This window comes from Castanea sativa, chromosome 5 (assembly GCF_040712315.1).
Source record: "Castanea sativa cultivar Marrone di Chiusa Pesio chromosome 5, ASM4071231v1".
NCBI classification, from domain to species: domain Eukaryota; kingdom Viridiplantae; phylum Streptophyta; class Magnoliopsida; order Fagales; family Fagaceae; genus Castanea; species Castanea sativa.
The window spans coordinates 21,457,819-21,477,720 of NC_134017.1; the positions used below are offsets into that span (position 1 = coordinate 21,457,819).

Sequence of the window (19,902 nt, forward strand, 5' to 3'; positions counted from 1 at the left end):
TCTCAAACTTGGCTTCCACCAATTCCTTTTCTTCATCCACATCTTCAACAATCCCTTCAGTAGGATTAACTGTGGTAGTGAAGGCATTCAAGATTCCGTCATCCTCATTGTCGGAATCATCTTCAGGCTTGGTGTTGCTTAGCGTAACAGCAAATGTCTTGTTTTTCCCAATTGTTTTGAGATACGTTGGGCATTCCTATTTCATGTGTCCGAAGCCTTGACACCCAAAGCACTTAGGTCCTGTAGGAACAGTGTTATGACGGCCATCCCTCGCATCCTTCTTCCCTTTGTCTTGACCCTTGAACTAAGAAGAACTTGATTGCCTACGGTCCTTGTTGAAGCCTTTTCCATTGGCATTCTTCATGAACTTCTTGAATTGCCTGGTGATGTAGGACTCCATCTTAGAATCTTCATCGTCTGAAGACTCTTCCATCTCACTGCTCTTGGCCTTCAGTGTCATATTCTTGCTCTTGATCGTCTTTCCGATTCTAGACAAACCCAACTCATTGGTCTATAGATTTCCAACCAGCTATGTCAAAGGAATTTTGTCAATATCCTTTGATTCCTCAATCGCAGTGATCTTTGCATGGAATCTTTCGGGCAAAGATCTGAGCACTTTTCTCACAATCTTGGGTTCTGGGATAGTTTCTTCAAGATTGAAGGCAGAGTTCACTATGTCTTTGAGTTTTACATAGAACTCATCAAATAACTCATCCTCCTCCATTTTTATCTCTTCGAAGTTTATAGTGCGCCTCTGAAGCTTTGAGTCTTTGACATCCTTTGTTCCCTCATAGGTTGTTTAGAGAATGGTCTATGCTTCCTTTGCAATTTCAATGGAGGATATTTTCTGGAATTCCTCATTTCTGACTGCACTGAACAAAGCATTTAATGCCCTATTGTTGAAGTTTGCCTCCTTGATCTTTGCCTCATCCCAATCGGCCGGCGCTTCCTTTGGCTTGGTCTAGCAAATCTTTACAGCTTGCCACACCTTCTCATCTAGAGACTGCAAAAAAAGGAGGGATAATAAGAGATTGTCCTCAATCCATGACAACAGGGGTCAGTGGATCACACACAAGGATTAAACCCTAATCAGAGTGTGCCTGCTCTGATACCACTTGATAGGCCAAAAACCTATTAACCCATTGTAATGGATTAATTAATTAATTAGCCAAGTTTAATTAATTAACCAATTTAACATGCATATGCGTGGTAGCACAAACAAATCACCAATAAACTAAAGTGCAGCGGAAAAATAAATTTGACACAATGATTTGTTTACGAATGGGGAAAAGCTCCTAGGCAAAAACCCTACCGGGTGATTTTAAGGTCACCACTCCCGAGAATCCACTATGATCACAACAAGCGGTAACAAGTAAAGGAATCTCAGTACCTTATACCAACCTACAGTTGAACCCTTACCCCAATACCCAATTGGACTTGTTTTATAGTGACAATCTCTCATTTTCAATGCATGGCTCCTATTACGTGACTAACCAATTGTGCGGAACCTAGTACGCAACTTCAATCACGAACTTGAGGAAGACATTGATTGCGTAGTTCTTCAGTTCATCCTCACAATGAAGAACAAGAAGATGCTTGATTACAAAACCTTATGGTACAAAGACACAGCAACTTCTTCACAAAGAGATGAACTAGGGCAAACTTTGTCTCCGGTCACAAATTGCTTGAACAGACTTTGCTCAATGCTTGTGCAACTTGTGCTTATTTTGATGACCCTTAAAATAATCATTTTATATGTCTAGGGTTATGAGAAAAGAAGGCCTAAAGACATGTCCACGGATTAAAGTCAAAATAGTACTGAAAAACTATTTTTCTTAAATCTTGACAGCTAGAGGTGTCGAGGTGCTGTCGAGCAGCTGTCAAGCCACGGGCTAGAACAGCTTCTAAAAACTAGATAGATGCAGCTGTCGAGCCAGTTGTCAAGCTTTAATGAAGAGCACTTCTCAGCTTGTTTCTTGGGCAGACTTGCATGGCTTTAACACTTGATCTTGAAAACTAGTTTCTTGAAGTATCAAAAACATCCTAGATTTACCCAATTCAAAGTAAAGTGCATTTTGTCAAAGGATTAGCCAATTACATAAAAGAATGACATATGTTCTTATCAAGTGAACCACATATGTCCTAACACATCATAATCGATACCTTCTTTTTGTGTGTACCATTTTGCCACTAGTCTTGCTTTAAAGGTTTCAACCTTTCCATCTATCCCTCTCTTCCTCTTGTAAACCCATTTGCAACTAACATGTTTAATGCATTAGGTGCCTTTACAAGATTCCATACTTGATTGGAATACATAGAATCCAATTCAGATTTCATAGCATTGACCCAATGATGTGCATCTATATCATTCATTGCCTCTTCATAAGTGTAGGGATCCGATTCAGCCTCTTCTAGGATAGCTTCAAAAGTTTCTCCCAAACCTATAAATCTTATAGGTGCCCGAACAATTCTCCCACTACAACGAGGCTCTTGTGTACTAGTCATCTCCCACTACAACCACATCATTCCTAGTGTTATCCATTGGTTTTTTAATTACATGTTCATTCATTTCATCCAAAACAACTCTACTTCTAGGAGTAAAATTATTCATATAGTCATTTTTCAAAAATTTAGCATTTTTACTAACAAAAACTTTGTTATCATTGCGACTATAGAATAAATAACCCCTAGTTTCTTTTGGATAACCTACAAGCAAGCATAATTCTGATTTTGGTTCCAATTTATCAGTCTCCCCTTTTAGCACATGTGCCGGACAACCACAAATGTGGAGGTATCTCATAGTAGGCTTACGTCCACTCCATAATTCCATGGGTGTTTTGGGAACAAATTTTGATGGAACTAAATTTAGAAGATGTATTGCTGTATTTAAGGCATACCCCCAAAAAGAAATTGGTAAAATTGAGTAACTCATCATGGACCTAACCATTTCTAAAAGAGTCATATTCCTTCTTTCTGCTACACTATTTTGTTGGGGAGTTCCAGGTGCAGTCAATTGCGATACAATCCTATTTTAAGTTAAGTAATCCTTGAAATCTCCAAGAAGGTATTCACCACCTTGATCAAATCGAATAGCCTTTATGTGTTTACCTAATTGATTCTCAACTTCAGCTCTAAACTCTTTGAATTTTTCAAAAGTTTCGGACTTTCGTTACATTAGGTATACATAACCATATCTTGAGTAATCATCCGTAAAAGTGATAAAGTACTCATAACCTCCTTTTTCTTGGGTTGACATAGGACTACATACATCCGTATGAACTAATTCAAGCAACTCTTGGGCTCTTTTACCTTTTGCATTAAAATGTCTTTTGGTCATTTTAACCTCCAAACAAGATTCACAAACTAAAAGTCCATCAAGTTCTAATGGCTCTAAGAGTCTATTTTTTATCAGTCTTTGAATTTTGTTTGGATTAATATGACTCAAATGTAAGTGACAAAGATATGCGTCATTAGTAGAAAGAAACTTTCTCTTTAATGATTTTACATGAGACTTATTATCAAATTTAGAATTGTATAATTCATGTTTATCAGGAGTTAAAATATAAAGATTATCCACAATATTGCCAGAACAAATAAACACTTTATCCTTTTTTATTACAGCATAAACACAATATCCATGTTTACCTAAATAAGTTGCAAATTGAATTCCTACAAATATTAGGTACATACAAACAGTCTTCCAATATTATAACTCTAGAATCAAAGCATGAATTAAACACTCCAACAGATACAACTACAATTCTGCTCCTATCAGCCAAAGTAAGAAACAGTTCTCCCTCATTTAACTTTCTGGTCTCCTGGAACCCCTGCAAAGAATTACAAATATGATTAGTGCAACCTGAATTCACACACTAAGAATCCGTGAGATTTTGTACTAAACGTATTTCAAGAAGGAATGAACTTTTCATATCCTTATTTTTGGCAACTCTGAATATTGGACAATTTTGTTTCCAATGACCTTTCTCGCCACAATGGAAACACGTTCCTTTTGTGTACTCCTTTTTCTTTCCCTTGTTAGCAACTCTTAAGACAATTTATTTACCATTTTGCTTGGTGAAGTCCTTCTTCTTGTTCTTCTTCTTCTTCTTACTCTTGCCTTTCGACTTAGGTTGAGAAGTAGAAGCTTTAGCCATACTGACATCAACACTAGATGTACAAAGAATGCCTTCCACCACTACCAACTCATTCATTAATTCAGAAAATGAATAAATCTTTTTGTTCATATTATAATTAAGTCTGAATTCCTTGAATAATTTTGGTAGTGACTGGAGTATCATATCCACTTGGGATTCTCCATCAATATCGGCATCTAAAACTTCCAGTGTATTCAGATTAGAGATCATCCATAAATAATGCTCCCTCACTGAAGTATCTTCAGACATTTTGGTATTATAAATTTGTCTCACAGTTTCTTGCCTTGCAAAATGATCTTGCTCACCAAACATCTCCTTCAGACTTTGCATTATGTCCAAAACTAGTTCTACATCTTGCATTTGATGTTATAGAACATTTGATATAGATGCTAGGATATAGCACTTGACCATCTCATTAGATTTTTACCAACGATCATATTACTATTTTTCCTTAAGAGGAGCATCTAATGATGGAAAGTTAGGACAAGGTTGACTAAGCACATACTTGTGCTCATCAGCAGTTCGCACAATATCCAAATTTCTTTTCCAGTCCACAAAGTTGGGTTCAGTCAGTTTGTTTTGATTAAGAATAGCAACAAGTGGGCTAAAAGATGTCATGATTTAAATCTAAAAATAACAGACATGAATATAATAAGTAAACCGGACATTATCAATTTAACATATAAAAATATAGTATGGAACTTTAATAAAACCATAATATAAAATATGCAACGACAACCCAATCCCATGTTTAAAATTACTTGGTAGCAAGTAAATTATAAACACTATGACTGATTGAGAACTATTCTCATTATTAATTTCATCATGATAACTATTATCAAACACTAATAATATGCCACATTTCCTTTGACCTCTAAGTAACAATGAAATAGCTCCATAGGAAGGTTAACATTAAACTTAGTCTAGTGTACACCATTGCTTGAAATCTATGTAAGTCATTAAGTAACTCCATGGTGGTGTGGTCGTTCTTAATGAAAAAACACATATCATTCATCATTAAGAAGTTTAATCTGTAGTACCATGAATTAAACACCCTCCGAAGGGAGCAAGACATATACGCCAAGGCGAGGTGGTTAATCATACTACTATAAACCGACAATGGACGCTGTGAGAGTCAACCCTTGAATCTCTCTCCCACTAGATGTTTTAAAAGAAAGGTTTTTAAATTAGAAATCATGTGTTATCTCATTACACACAGCCTTGCATTTTAAAAAGTGTGAAAACACTTAGAAAAATTCAAAATTCACAACTTTCGATCGACCGAATGTATCCCTCGATCGGTCGAAAAAATTAAAAATTTGTACTTAACAATTTGCCTGGTTCAATTAGTACTCGATCGCTACTCGATCAATAGAAAAATCGATTGAAAAAGAACATTCGATCAATCGACTAGCAATCGAAAATCAATAGAATCAAACAGAATGGTTACTGTTTCATTCGATTGATCAAAAGAAATTTTCGATCGAATGAAACTTGTGAAACTCGAATTTTCTAGAATTTTTCTATAGCAGTTTTTAATGGTTTTTTATAAGCAAACAACCATCATATGAACATAATAGACAAATTTTGATATCAAAACTGAATTCCATTAATGCTTTAGCCTTAAAGTTCAATTTAACATACTTAACATCAAACTTAAATTACATCATAACATCAATATCAATTTTCATCAAACAATAATTTTAATAACCATGCAAAAAATTGATTGCATAATCTTCTAACATTATGAAATTACTATCTTTGATTCCAAAACTCACAAAACATGTTATACAAATTTGAAATTGACGACTGCTCTGATACCAATTGTTGGATAAATACATGTTTGTATCGCATACAAAACATACGCAGTGGAAAATTAATGGATCTACTTCATTCGTAATTGATAAAATATACTATGTAAATTTTAGAATTCAAGAACAAGATAGCGTACCTTGGTGCGGTGAAATTCAAAACAAAATATTAGAAGTACTTGGGAACACTTTTAATCTTTACTCCAATTCCACTTTCCGCCCAAGAAGTGTGGTCTTTCAATCAGTTTCCAAGGGAGAATAAGAGAATGACTTACACTCATATACACACCATTTCATTCATTGTTAAAAAACTTATGAAATTCTGTATGTTTTTCCCTTTGTATCTAACTGATTATCTAATTAAGTTGGTTTTTTGGGCCATTCCAATTGGGCTCTAGTATGTGGCTTGGAGTGGGACCAAAAGGAAACAAATAAGACACTAACTCCAATGGGTCTTGGGCTTTTCTGTCAACTCTTGACAAGTCCAAAGTTACTATTAATTATATTTAATACCACTATATAAATATAATTGCACTCTAGGCCTTATTAATAAATTATATCCAAAAACTTTATTGTACATGCAACCCTTTCATAAAATATTTGTAGTAATACAAAGTCATGAATATACACTGTCACTTTGAAGATTACTACATCTTAATCCTTGAATACCCGGTTTAATCCTTTATGTTATTCATCATATATTTATGAAATTCAATTTCATAAATATATACTTTAACCTTACTAAAGTGGTTAGGCCTAACGCTCTGAATAACCAAACTTATTAAACTTATCTCAAATGAATATTTTATATCTCCGTTAAGAGATTATGAATTCTATTTTGAGAATATATGTTCCATCAACACTAAGTGTAACTGCCCAACATATTGAGGTTTTGATTGTTACTTTAAATCTCACTACTGATATATCAAAGCAACCTACACTTCATAATTATGCCCATTATTCTCTCAAGATTAAGAGTTCATATAAATAGAAGTCGTGAGATTTATTATTCATTTAACAGTTGTTAGGAGAATAATAAATCTCACAGCGATCCAGTTCAATATGTCTTAACTCTTAAAACATATTAACTAGAAGTCTCCATTTCCATGATCAAGACAAATCATTTTAGTTGATATGCTATAGTCTTTGCAGATGAAATGCCCAATTTCATCACCGACTACAAACTATAATTCTGAGTTTATAAAGAACTTGTGATCTATATCTTCTGTAAGTAAATTACATACTATGTCATGGACTATATGATAATGTCCAAATATTCATGTTACCATTATTTTAGATAATAATAAAACAACTTTATTAATCATAAAATTAAGTTATACATAGCATCATATAATAGGATTTAAGGGCACTAATTTTAACACCATTGGCACCATCTGAGAGCAACATGGGAAGAATATAGGCAGTAAAATACCAAATGAACATGGTGAGATTTGGTCATGTGTCAATTTTATTACCAGTAATGTCACTATCATTGCTTATCCTAATCCCAGATTATAGTCAGTGGGGCACTGATTCTACAACATCAGTCTAATGTTTTCTTTTTTTCTACTATTAAAATGATAGGTTCTTGGCATGGAAAGGTTAAAGTCTAAATTGCGAGTAAATGGGTTGAAATGTGGAGGTACTTTGCAAGAGTGTGCTGCCATCTTATGTATCCAATAATTGCATCATCTCTCACAAAGTACGTACAAACCTCGTAATAATACAAAGTATCCAACGATTGCATCATTTCTCACAAAGTGCGAATCTCGTAATGATAAAGTTCTTAATATTGAGTTTTTATATTGTGAGAAAGACATTAAATAGTTCACATTTTGTGAGAAAGATGATGCCATTCTTTCTCAATATAACGAGATTAAGATGTCATGTTATTGTGATATATAGACTAAAACACCAAATTGCAAACATATTGACTTTACAATATGTGAGTGTTTTCATGCCTTTTTAATCAATTAGGGCTAAAAATCATTGTCATTGTAAATTATTGTTTCACATTCTTTGGTTTAAATAAGTTGTAGGGTGTCCACTTATATGTTATTTTAAAAATTAAAAGGGAAATTAGAGGAAATGATAGGACATGATAAGAAGTGATGTTGGTACTACCCAATGTGATAATGAAACTGTCAAATGTGAGAAAAAAATAAGGTATCACTGGATGTGACAAGAAGTACAGTCAAATATGATGTTGGTACTACCTAATGTGACAATGAAACCATCAAATATGAGAAAAAATAAAAGAACTACCGAATGTGACAAGAGTACAATCACATGTTATGTTGGTACTGCACAATGTGAGGATGAAACTATCAAATGTTGTAAGGGACATATTTTTATGTAATTGACATATCTTTTGACAAAACGCATTTTACTTGTATTTCGGTAAATATAAGTAGATTCAAGATGATCATTACAAGTGGTTACATTGAAGACATGAAGATTACTCAAGAACTGCTTAAGAAATGTGCAATCTACGGGTCTCGATACCTCTTCAACAGAAGCTCGATCTGTCGAGATTCATTAAAGCTCGACACATGTCTTGATCTATTGAGCTTAAGAGATTCAGACTATAGCCAGCAATGTTTTTATTATAAAATGCTATTTGTTTATGGGTTTTTATAATTCTTATTGGACTAGGAAAGCCCAAGGTTTATGTATACCTATTTGGAATAGGAGAGCCCATTGAGCTTCTATTTAAATAAGGAGGTGGAGAAAAAAACCTAACCTTAGAGAGCTTCATAAGGTTTTCTTTTTGAAACCTTAGCCGCCTCCTATAGAAGAAAAAGTTCTTGCTGCGTTTTTTGTATGCCATTAGGTTCTATAGCCAAGCAAAGTCTCTCACACCATCATTGAAGATCTTATTGGTGTTTCTATACGAAATTGTTATAAATCAACTACATCAATCAAAGGGTTGTTGTGGAGTTAGTTACGTACTGGGATTCGTGCAAAGGAGTTAGTCACGTACTGGGATCCGTACATCATTGGTTAGTCACATACTGGATTCATGCATTAAATGGAAAGATTACTGTTACAATACAAGCTCAATTTGGTATTGGGGTAAGTGTTCAATTGTAGGTTGGTATTTCGGGATAGGCTAAAGGGTTTGGTAAGATTCCTTATACTTGTAACTACTTGTGATTGATAATAGTGGATTCTTGGGAGTGATGACCTTAAAATCATCCGATGGAGTTTTTTCCTTTGTGGTTTTCCCCATTCATAAATAAATCACCCGTGTCAAATTTATTTTTCGCTGCATTTAGTATAATTGGTGATTTGTTTGTGCTACCACGCTATTGCATGTAATTGAAATTAATTAATTAATTTGCAAGGGGTCAATATATTTTTGCCTTATCAAATGTGAAAAAAAAAGGGAACCACCAAATATGACAAAAGAACAGTTATATGTAATGTTGGAACTACACAATGTAAGGATGGAACCATCAAATGCGAGAAAAAAATAAATGAACCACCAAATATGACAAAAGAACAGTCACATGATGTTGGAACTGCACAATGTGAGGATGTAACCATCAACTATAAGAAAATAAAAATAAAGAAACCACCGAATGTGACAAGAATACAATCACATGTCATGTTGGTATTGCATCATGTGAGATGAAACTGTCAAATATGAAAAAAAATGAACCACCAAATGTAATAGAAGTACTATAAAATGTTATGTTGGTACTACCAAATGTAACAATGGAATAATCAAATGTGAGAAAAAATAAAGGAACCGCTAAATGTGACAAAAAAACAGTGACATATGATGTTGGTACTGCATAGTGTGAGGATGAAATTGTCAAATGTGAGACATAAAAGGGAACTATCAAATGTGACAAAAGTACTGTCAAATGTTATGTTAGTACTGCCAAATATGACAATGGAATAATCAAATGTGAGAAAAAAAATAAGGGAACCACCAAATGTGACAAAAGAATAGTCACATGTGATGTTGAAATTGCACAGTGTTAGGATGAAACTATCAAATGCGAGAAAAATAAAGGAACCACCAAATGTGACCAAAGAACAGTCACATGTGACGTTAGAACTGCATGATGTGAGGATGGAATCATCAAAGGTGAGAAAAAAAAACACCAAGTGTGACAAAAGTACAATCACATGTGATGTTTGTATTGCATAATGTAAGAATGAAACCATCAAATGTGAGGAAAAAAATAAGGAACCACCAAATGTGACAAAAGAACTGTCAAATGTGATGTTAGAACTGAACAATGTGAGGATGATCGTCAAACGTGAGAAAAAAAAGGAACCACCAAATGTGTCAAAAATATTGTCAAATATAATGTTGGAACAGCATAATATGAGGATAGAACAATCAAATGTAATAAAAAAAATAAAGGAACCACCAAATGTGAAAAAAGAACAATCACATGTCATGTTAGTACTGCACAATGTGAGGATGAAACCATCAAATGTGAGAAAAAAAAAAGGGAACCATCAAATGTGACAAAAGAACTATCAAATGTGATGTTGGAACTGCATAATGTGAGGATGGAATCATCAAATGTGAGAAAAAATAAAGGAAGCACCAAATGTGACAAAAGAATTGTTAAATGTGATGTTGGAACTGCAAAATGTGACGATGGAACCGTCAAATGTGAGAAAAAATAAAGGAACCGCCAAATGTGACAAAAGAATAGTCACATGTAATGTTGAAATTGCACAATGTGAGAATGAAACCATCAAATGTGATATTTTGAAAATTTGGTATGGTAGGTTGCTTATTAGTGGGTACCGTACCTCCCCTTTTTTTGGGGAGTACCGTAGAATTGCCCTTTGTGGGGTATTAAACAATGCGTGTAAGGGATGAGATCTTTATTTATTAATCATTTTTTATGGATTTATTTATTTTTGGGAAAATTACAACTTTCTCACTTATGATTTTACTGAAATTTAAGTTGCCTATCTGTGATTTAAAATTTGACACTTTACCTACTTGAAGTTTGACCGAAATTTGAGTTGCCTACCTGTGGTTTGAAATCTTATGATCCAAGTGTTCTGTTGGATTATTTTTGATCTTGTATTTTTATATTTTTGTGTTTTTGGAGGAAAGAGACATAAAAGTGGAGCAAAATTCTATATTTAGCCATGTTTTTAACAAAGGTGGGTTAAGGAAATCCAACTGAAATTTAAGTTGCCTATCTGTGGTTTGAAATCTCATGATGCAAGTGTTCCGTTAGATTATTTTTGGTCTTATTTGATCTTGTATTTATATGTTTTTTGTGTTTTTGGAGGAAAGAGACAAAAAAGTGGAGCAAAATTATATATTTAGCCATGTTTTTAACAAAGGTGGGTTAAGGAAATCTAACTAAGCTAACCTCAAGTTGGTAAAGTGTCAAATTTCAAATCATATGTAGGCAACTTAAATTTTGGCTAAACCACAAGTAAGTAAGTTGCAATTTGCCCTTTATTTTTAAATGAGAAGTGTTAGGTGTACAACACTTTTACAACAAATTATAAATGGTAAGTTATTATTGACTCTAATTTGAATCCACAACTTAAATTTACTTTTTTGCCTATGTGTAACACCCAATAACAACCTACCAAATAAATTAGCAGTCATGCACAATCATTTTAATGATTATAATTTAGGAAATACTACTTTGGTCTTAATTTACAATAATAAGAAAACTAAATTGAAAACATAGTATCAATGATCAAGATGGGTTTCAAATTTTTATCAAAAAAAGAAGATGGATTTCAAAAAAAAAAAAAAAAAATCAAGATGGGTTAACGTTTAAAAAATAACTAGCCTCTGAGCACGTGCGAGGCTCTTTTATTTTTTTTGAGAAAAAGTTAATAATTTGCATCTATTATAATTTGAGATTAATATATATTCCAATTACAAAAAAGCCTAGGAGTGTAATGAAAAAATTATTTCACCTACAAACGCTTAACACTCATCACACCCCTAAGTTTTTTTTTTTTTTTTTTTTTTTTTTTTTTTTTTTTTGTGATTGGAAAATATATTAATTTATGGATGCAAATTATTAAATTTTTCCCAAAAAAAATAAAAGAGCCTTTGCGCATGCACATGCTTAGAGGCTAAAATTCCGTAATTATCATATGGTTTTGGCAATTTTGTTTATGTAGTAATCAATGTTTTATTGATTGGAAGATGATGCTATAATTTAGTATTAACCTTTAGGGGTGGAAAAAATAGATCCTTTGAAAATCTTATAAATTTACATATATTGAAAATGCATAATGAAATTGTAATTATTAAACTACTTACAAAATACATGTGAAGATATTTACAAAAGCTATTATAAAGAAGTTGATGCATCAATGTAGAAAATTGAAATATTTACATAAGGTAAAACTGTAAAATAATTCATTAGATCTGAATCATGGAATAGGTCTACTTCTTTACTCAACTAAATAATAATACAAACGTGAAATGCTACAAATTTGAATGGCGATTCAAATTGAAAGATTCCATTCTTTAGCCATCTTTTGGGACAAAATTCCTTTGCATCTTCTCCCCAAATATAAGGCATCCTACTCATGGCATAAGCCATGTAGTATAGCCCATCCCCTTTCTTCACTCTATACCCGTCAGGAAGAATGTCATTCATAAAAAAATCCTAGCTAAAAGAAATGGTGAGAATATCCTTGGAAGCAGTTTGATAGAGAAACATGGTTGTTGTCATTTGCACTTCGTGGATCTTAATACTCCTTCATCCAAAGACATTGATCAATTGAAGCTAAGATAAAACTGTAAATAGTCCAGAAATTTTGACATCAAATTTTAACACTAATTTTGATTAGATAATTACAATTATATAAAATACGGACCAATGGTAAGAAAATCTCCTCAAGAACTCAATTGTTGTAGATTCTAATGAGATGTTGTGCACTTATATTCAACAAAATCCAACTTAAAAAAATCAATCTAAGAAGCTCAGTTCACGACAGGAAAAGTTTATCAAATCATGCTTTGTATTCAATAACTTCCTAAACAAATTGATCAATATTGGATCGAAACCATGGAGACTTTTAATTTTTTCTTTAATATGGATGCATGTTGCATGATAATTATATAAATTTTTTTCAGTCGAATTATTATATAAAACAATCCCAACATAAGCATTAAAAAAACTATAATTTGAGAAACTCCATGCAAGATATGTTAAGCATCCTTTATCTTTGTTACATGAAAGCAATGGCTCTTTATCATTATAACCTAACATATTGAGTTTTTTTGATGTGTCCTAATTACATAACATTGTAAATAGGTATGTGTGTTTATGTCTACATGTGTATGTAGCTTATGTCGCATTCTTTGCCAAGAACATAGATCATGTTCAATGGAAATTGCATATTAGAAGGTTATTTATATATTTTTTAAAATGTATATGATTTGTTTATATCATTTAAAAAAAAAAAATCTTGTAATTCTAAGTGAGGCTACTAAAGTAAGCTGGCTAAAAATATTGTAATATCAAAAATCTATTTAAATAAACTTTGTGCTTCTTAACAAAAATAAAGTTTGTTCACAGGTGTAATTCTAAGTGAGGTTACTAAAGCAAGCTGGCTAAAAATATTGTAATACCAAAAATCTCTTTAAATAAACTTTGTGCGTCTACTGCTGCTTCTTAACAAAAATAAAGTTTGTTCACGAGATTGCAAACAACCAAAACATATGTTGTTTTAAAAAAATACAAACAACCCAAACATATTATAATTTATCAATGCAACTGCTCAGCTTTTGAAGTATTGAAGAAACTAACTTGGTTCTACCTATATGTCATGCCTTGAAATTGACAATGTAGATCATACCTGAAGAGACAATTTCTTGACTTCTAGCCCCAAAAATAAAGCGGGCAAGCTTAGCTTAATTTCATCCTGTACACAATGGCCTACTAAATTATGTACAATAAGCTAAGAATCGTTTAAATAGTTAGAGGAGAACCTAATTGGTGAAATTTATTTGCTGCATAGTTGCAGTATGTTTACCTTAGTCCTTTAAATGCAAATATACCAAATTATGACCTATTAAAATACCATGAAAACATAAGTTGTGTCACATCTAAACTATGATTTCAGTGAATCAGCATGGTAGAATATAGATGCAAAATGAAAAGTACAATGAAAACCTAAAAAATAAAGTATTAACCACATACATATGAGGATTCTGTAAAGTGTAAATAATTAATACATAATGTGAAATAGTTGAAATATTAAATAAAAATGAAAAGTTTATATGCAAAGAAATGAAGTTATTGTAAATTTGTAATCAGTAAGCAACCTCTATTAATTTGGTTTCACTTCTTAAATCACAATTAGTGATGCATGAGTAAACAAAATCCACATTAGTATATATTTTTCTAGTAAATTGCTATTGGGTCCATCAATTTATACTATCAGGTAAAGTAATTACACCAATCTTGCTTTCTCACAACTTTATTACTTGAGCGAAAAGAAAAAAAAAAAAAAAAGAAAAGAAAAAAAACTTAGTGGTGGAGAAGAAACGAAATAGTGTCATAAATGAGGATGAAGAATTGAAGAATCTGTGAGTTAACAAATTCCATAGTAGGTAACTCACAAACTCCATAGTAGATAAACACAAACACCTAGAGGAAAAAAATTAAAATTAATCATCAGCGATTATTGTCTACTTCAAGAAAAATTACAAATCAAAATCCAACCTAAGTATTAAAACAATAAAACCCTCCCATTCAACTAATTTGAACATTTTCCTCCATAGATAGATACCCAAAGTACCAATCCATTAATTTTACAAACTTTAAAACACAAATAGAAAGAGAGTTCAATAAAGGGAAAACCATACCTAATCGTACCCATGCTTCTTAGACTTTAGGTCGCTCAAAGGCTCTTCTATTAGTGTCCTTGTTTTATAAAGGTAATTTCTAACAACATCCACATAAATTACAACCACTCCAAATTGTCCTTGAAATCATACAATTAAGTAATAGTGTCTCTCACCGAAACTACTCCAATTTGGCCTATGCGCAATCTAATAAATTTGTAAATGAGTCAACCTCAAAAAGAGAGTGGCAAAAAAAAAAAAAAAAACCCAACTATTTTAATGCAATAAAGTCTGCATAGAGATTTATAAAAGACCTCACAAACCATAAAACCAAATCTCCTTGTGTGACATACAATTACTCCACACTCTTCTTTACAATATACGCTACCCAACAGCTTGTAAAAACTTCCATCTCAATATCCAATTTTTTTTTAAATGATTACAAAGCAAGGAAAATAATGGGATCTAGTGCAACATTGCAACGAAATTCCCTTGGACATCTTTGAAATTTAACATCACTGTGAATTAAAGTTAAAAACTACTGTTCTTGGAAAACTCGGTTGGAATCTCCTAACATCATTGAAGCGAAACCATAGAAAAACATGTGAAAGAAAAACTTAAAGGCAAACCTTTGGGTATTGTAGTTTTGCTGAAGAAAGTGTACTGGCTGAGAGAGAGGTAGAAAGAATCTTTGCCCATGATAAGTTTATAACTGGTGGGTTTGTTTAATTTGAATATTATTTGTGGAGTGAAGAAGGTGGGAGATGTGAATAACACGTGTGTAGACAATCGATTTTGCACCCATGATTTAATCAAGGAAGATGATTGGAGTGACCATCCATGTACCAAAAAAAAAAAATCATTCTTGCATTACATGTATCATTTGTCTTTGCATCACATGCATCAATTTTTTCTTGCATTGCATGCATCAATTCATTCATTGCATATCATAACAATGATCTTGAGATTCTAATGATCGTAACAGTGTGTCTAATTTCTAAATCAAACCATCGGATCGAAAGATATCGTATGATCAAGTTTGCATGGTCCATATGCATTGCGTCTAGGAAGAGTCGACCACACACGATTAATTTAAATTAGTTCTAATTGGTTGAACAATTAAAATTAATTAAATAATTTTGTGATTGATTGATAATTAGTGTTTAAGATAGGGATGCATGCATGGGAATAAAAGGGATGATTGGATAACAATAAAATTGTAGATAATCTGAACTTTATCAGGATTTATTTTAAGGGATTTATCCACAAGATAATTGTTCTTAAAAAGCCTGAATTATCTGGAAAAGAGATAAAAAATTATGGACGGGGGATGAAAATACGTATAGATACAAGGATTGGTCAAAAAACCCTAGAAAGAGAGTCCAAATGGCACTCAAACATGGAAGTACGTTCGGCATCCAAGAGCCAATTCGGCACTTTTGGAGTGCCAAATTGCCATCATGTGAGATTTGGCCCAATGGCCTTCGGGCGTCGATAAGGCATACGCTTTTCAACCTTTTTGCAAAAGGATGAGTCAGGAATCACATCCTAATCGTCCATGCCTATTTTTTAGAGATTTCTGGCCTCTAGAAATAGAGTTTGGGTCACATCATTCAACACCTTTTTTTTTACGCTCTAAGAGGAATACTTTTTTAGACTTACAAATTGCTTATATTCTTTAATCCTCTTTGAGATTTACTACAAGAATTAGGATTTTTAGGTTTTAAAGAGAACTTAATAAGTTTCTTTGAACCCTAAAACATTCTCGCAAGTAAAAGAGTGCTCATGCAAGAGGTTGCTTTCTAGTCCTTTTGTTTTTATGTTTCTCTAATCATGATGATGCATGCTTTCTTGTTTTTAAATATTCATATTCTGATTTGTTAGTTTAGATTATCAAAATATGCTCTTGATTCTTTTATTGTTATTATATACTAAACTAATTTTTCTTCAAAATAAAACGAATCTACATCTTCTTAGATGTAAATCTGAATTTTTTTTCAAAATAAAACGGATCTATATCTTTCTTAGATGTAGATCTAAATTTTTCTTAAGATAAAAAGGGATTTTGTATCTTTTTAGATACAGATCTAATTTTTTGCATGCAGATTTTTGAAATAAAGAAAGAGATCATGAATTGTTGTCTTGTTGTTTGTTTTGTTTGAGTCATGTAGTATGAAATTATTTTGTGAATGAGATCCTTTCTATAAAAAAATAAAAATAAAAATAAAAATTCTTTTTCAAATATAAAAACATATTCGAATTTTTAAACCAACCAAAAGACTTTGTTTTTATTAAATAAAAATAGATCTGAATTTTCTTTTCAAAAACCATTTTTTTTACACATACAAAACAGATCTGAGTTTTCAAAATCAATTCTTTCTAATCATTAAAACAGATCTGAAATTTTTTGAAACAAAAAGAGGATACATTCATAAATGGTTTTGTGTGGTTTAGTTTATTTCACATGTTCAACATATCAATCATGACATGCATAAAATGGTACATTGGTCACAAGAGTCTAGAAGACCAGACTTCGTTCAGGCGGAATGAGTGCCTAACACCTTCTCATTCTGTAACCTAGCCTTCGGATTTAGAATTTTTTGGTTAAGTAAATCTTGCTTTATCTTTATTTCTATTTTGGGTAGATTATAACTAGGATAAAATGCCGTGTATTTTTGGTAGATTGTAAATAGGACCCAAAGCTATGTAAAGTTCAAATTTTCAAAGTTGTATCTTTTTTGTATTCAATCAATGGAATGAAACAATTCAGTCATTTTTTTATTTAGTTTTTCTTATTTTTTATACATAAAAAATAAGTGGCAGAAATAGTGGCAAAAAATAAGCACACCACAAAAACCACTTTCTCAAGCTTTGTCCCTACTTAAACTTAGGGAAATAGAGGTATTTTGGAAAAAAAAAAATCCGGTCCAAATAAGGAAGCCCCTTAAATAGTAGTATAGATAATCAATGTGAATTGTTATATCTAGGGGCAGAAAAATTTCATAGAATTTAAGAAGTAATCAACTATAATAATAGAAAATTTGAAGAAGAATAGAAACCCAATGAAAAATAGATTCACAAAACTGATTGGTCTATATTGAACAGAAATTCAAGCAACCCAAGGAAATAATAAAACAGAGCAAAGAAATTGAGAGAGAGCTTAATGGAATTGGAAATGTGTTTCCTTGATTCACATTGATTTTGATACAAGATCAATATATAGATACATACTGATTCCGTAAAGATTGGGTCAGACTAACAAAATGAAATAAATTTGAAGAAATTATAGTTTACCATCCTAATTTATACACTAGATTACACTTTGTACCTTAACTATTTAAATGCACACTTTACACCCTAAACTATAACCCTTGTTATCCTCCTGGAGACTTGTACTCGTGGAGTGACCACCTCACCAAGGGAGCACATTGGTATTTAGATAGAAATTAATAGTACATGATTTGCACATGATTTTTACTTAGGTGGCACACTATTTAAATACCAAGATCCTGCCTTGCCTTAGCTTCCCTCATTCTCCTCGCTCCACCAGCGGTTTTATGCTCTTCCATTGCCTCATCTCCTACCTTTTTCCTTCTAGTGCGATTTTTCACAAGCTTCTCCTTAGCAACTTTTGTCTCTACTCAATTCTAGATGAACTCTATGTTCTCTGCTCCAGTGGTTGGTATTGCCAATGGTGTTGCTGGTGGCTGGGGAAACCTAGGTGGTGGAGCAACACAGCTGATTATGCCCATAGTGTTTGGGGTCATCCGTGACATTGTTCTAGTCAAATTTACAGCTTGGAGAATTGCTTTTTTTATACCTGCTTTTTTTCAAACATTATCAGCATTTGCAGTTCTTATCTTTGGTCAGGACATGCTTGATGGGAACTTCCATGGCCTGAAAAAAATCTAGAGAGAAGGCAAGAGATAAATTTTCATGGGTTTCCTATTATGGGATCACAAATTATAGAGGATGGATTATGGCTTTGACTTATGGCTATTGCTTTGGGGTAGAACTGACAGTGGATAACATAATAGCAGAGTATTTTTTTGATAGATTCAATCTAAATCTCTCCATTGTAGGAATAATAGCAGCAAGTTTCGGGTTAGCAAATCTGTTCTCTCGACTTGGGGGAGGGATTCTCTCAGACATAGTGGCAAAGAGGTTTGGAATGAAGGGAAGGCTATGGAACTTGTGGGTGGTGCAAACCTTGGGAGGTGTTTTCTACATGTTAACGTGTATTAGGTTGTGGGTTTTAGGCCCACCTTATTTACTTGTACAACACTCTTATTTGTACTACACACATCTACCTCCTATATAAAGACATTCATGTATATTCTATTATTCTGAGAGATACAATACATTCATTTAGTATTTCTAACATGATATCGAGCCGTTGCTCTAATTTTCTTGTGTCTTGTCTTTTTTGGTATTTTCTGCTGCCTCGACTTCTTCAGTCAGTAAACCTTTTTTATGTTCTCTCTCTTGGTTGCTCCATCGCCGTCAAAAGTACTCATGGTTGAATCTCTGCCGCCAAGACCACTGCCTCCGTCGGATCTTTAACATCGTAGCTCGGATTAGGACATAAGACATATCATTGAGTAGATTTTCAACCTTTCTACACAATGCCGCTGGAAACATCATCATCCGACCACCCATGTGCTGGTCAAAGTTTGTGCAAATTCATTCATGCACCTCACGCGCCATCAGTGTTGCTTCAATTTTGTCGCCGTTGCTGTTGTCAAAATCGTCTTTCTCCAATCTACATTGTCGAGAAAGAATCAGAATCATCAGACCTCTCACATGCCCTCACGCGCCACCTGAAATTTTCTACAACATCAACTACGCACCACATGCGCTGCCCTGCTACTCGTTGACGTCACTTGCTGACGTCATCTGCCATGTCAGCCCTAGTTGCTCGCCTATTGACGTCATCTGCCACATTAGCCACCCCTGCTGATGTCATCTGCTGATTCTGCCACCTGCGGTTATGTCAGCTTGCTGACGTCAGCACCTGGTTAGCTTGCTTATGTCAGCCTCTGTTGACCATTGACCGCCGCCTTTGACCGTTGACTTTGACCGTTGATTTTTTTGCAGTCAGGTGCTTCTTACTTAGTTTTTC

General features: G+C 33.2%; 1 pseudogene; it reads left to right on the forward strand.

Annotated features, from left to right (window-relative positions):
- The first annotated feature begins 806 nt into the window (after nucleotides 1-806).
- LOC142634919 (high affinity nitrate transporter 2.5-like) overlaps nucleotides 807-19,902 on the forward strand; it is a 32,086-nt pseudogene continuing 12,990 nt past the window's right edge.